The 2,500-nt window shown below is 42.8% G+C and overlaps 1 protein-coding gene and 1 pseudogene across 1 annotated transcript in view; both read right to left on the reverse strand.

The window, feature by feature from the left end:
- The window catches only part of LOC138016692 (von Willebrand factor D and EGF domain-containing protein-like), a 135,381-nt gene that overhangs the window by 46,754 nt on the left and 86,127 nt on the right, over window positions 1–2,500 (reverse strand). The window lies entirely within an intron of this gene.
- LOC138016265 (uncharacterized) lies at window positions 1,256–2,260 on the reverse strand (annotated as a pseudogene).

Below are 2,500 nucleotides of genomic sequence, written 5' to 3' on the forward strand. Positions count from 1 at the left end.
GATTGTATCTTGTGTCTCGTGTTATTGCCGTGTTTTGCTGACCTGTTTTGCAACGTGGTCCAGTAAATCCCGCTGTACAGTGACAGGAGTAACTGTTAATGCCATCTACGCATGATTCACCATTAGCGCAGATGTGATTCGCGCAGTCGTCGATGTCTAAGAAGGCAACTAATTGACAATTATTCTACGAGGATGTGCTGGATATCAAGTGATAAATAACCAACGAGGCGCGAGGCGCGTAGTGACGAGTTGGTTATAATCATTTTATATCCAGCTAGCCCGAGTAGAATAATTGTTTTATGAAAAACTCCAGGATCAACAACTCTTCCACCGAAGCATCTCCCGCGGACAATTCCGGTTCAAAATGGCTTTAGTACGCCATTTTTCTCAGAGCTGCAAAAATGTTGTCAGCTTGCTTTATTGCCGACGCATTCCTTGACCATATTAGGTACAACAGGTATATAAACTGACTGCCTGTGTCTGGCGAGCCAATTAAATTGCTGGAAATCTGATATCCGTAGTTCGGTTTTTAATAAATGGAGATATTCTGTGTGAGTCAGCGTGCCATGCTCGGAGATATTAGCTACACCAAGCTACTCTAAAAAATCCGAGGGTAAATAAAGATACATGATATGATGATAAGCTATTATTATTCGAATATTTTCACACTATATTTCTAAAAAGCGAATTGTAAACAACGGAGAACGAGTGAAAGATTTGTACGTAACAAGTGTGGCAAGCGTCAGCACCTCAACTTGTGAAAACGGTTCTCTACATGAACGAAAGAGCTATTGCATTAATAAATAGGCCCATAAACGAAGGAACGAAGGAACGAACAAATAAATGAACGACGAATAAACGCCGACCGAATGCCTCGGTTGGTTAAGCAATTGAGCAACTCCGGCCGGACCAAATCTTTGAGTCTTTAAATAACTGAGGAGGTAATGCTGCCTTCTGTAATTACATCCGCAAATGTTTAGACTTTCAAGTGTTCTCGGATAAGGACTATAAACCATATGCCCCGCTGTCAGTGCCATCACAGCTTTAGAAAAAATGATCCTCCCCACAAGTTAAAAATTGCATTGTGAATTTTCAGTGTAGAGGTCACGAATGCCTCTTGCTCTTATGTTGCTGGCCAGGGGCCCGTTTCTCGAAAGTCCCGAAACTTTACGGGCCATTTTTAGGTGTCACAATTCCCTTAGTATTTCAAGAACGGAGAGGATTTAACTCGTCAAACTTCACAGATGTGTTTCTTTTAGTTAGCTTGAAAACATGTTAAAAGATCGCCTTTCCAACACAAGCGGTTAGCAATTTCACAAATGGCTTTTCGGGCCCGAAAAGTTTTCGGGACTTTTGAGAAACAAGCCCCAGGTCTGGTTTTGCAACCATATTTTGGCTCTTTCGTTAAAATTGTGCAAGTTTTTATTATATGAGTCTTTCGGCGGCGTCCTTTCTTGGCTTTCGGCCCATTTTCCTCGTCGTCAGATTCAGAGTTGTAAAACTCCTCGGGACATCTGAGCTAATCCTAGAGCGAATGTTTTCGCAATCCTCACCAGGATTCAAAAATTCAAAAATACTTATGAGAGTGACATAATTGGGAAGGCCAGTATAAAAGTTAACATCTGCATCAGACTTGAAACGATCATGAGAAAATAAAGGGGAAGACATTGTCTCCTGGTGCTGCTCATTTTCGGTAATCTTTCTGTCCAGTTCATCGTTCTTCTTTCGAAGGCTCGAAAGCTCCTTTTCAGCTTCTAACAGTCTAGCCTCGAGATCCTCGACTTTCTTTCGTTGATACATTTCCACGTTACTCTCAACACTAATATCGGGCTCATTTGTTTTGTTGGCTCCACTTGTACTGTGGGAAATATTTCATCTGAACTTTCAACAGCTGAAGACGCGGTGTTAATTTCAGAAGCAGGGTCAGATGTAAACAATTGTTTCTTCGAAGATACCGGCAAAGGCAGCCTTTCAGTTGGTGCTTTTCTTTTCCTTGGGGATGGCGCAGACCAAGCAAATCGTGACGGTACACTTCCCTCCACAACATAAGTTTGTCGAGCGAGCGACTTTCTCAGATCTTCTCGTCGAAAATAAAAAGAGCAAACTTTCGTGTCTCCAGTGATTCGCCAGTTCTTTCCTTCCTCTCGTCGGATCGAGTGAATCCAGTTCTTCCTCAGTAACGGTTGATTTGGAAATTCAAAAAGGGATACTTTTCTCTAGTTGGCGATTTTACATCTTTCTGGTTACATTGAGGAACACAGCATCACGAAAATGACAAAAAACGCTCGATGTTTGCAAGTTTCTCGCGACGTGTAGTCAAAACAAAACGCATCGGCTCTCTACCAGGGAGAGAAGCTCCAGGGATATCCTCCTCAGTTAGCAAACGTTCAGCCATCGCGAGGAAAAGCCGTGGCCTAACTACCCTCGACTTCGCGCAACGGCGATCTGGTCCGCCCGAGTGGTCCGCCATATTTGCATTCGGTGTGTATGTATGATTCAA

The sequence above is a fragment of the Montipora capricornis genome, chromosome 9 (assembly GCF_036669925.1).
Source record: "Montipora capricornis isolate CH-2021 chromosome 9, ASM3666992v2, whole genome shotgun sequence".
Classification (NCBI taxonomy): domain Eukaryota; kingdom Metazoa; phylum Cnidaria; class Anthozoa; order Scleractinia; family Acroporidae; genus Montipora; species Montipora capricornis.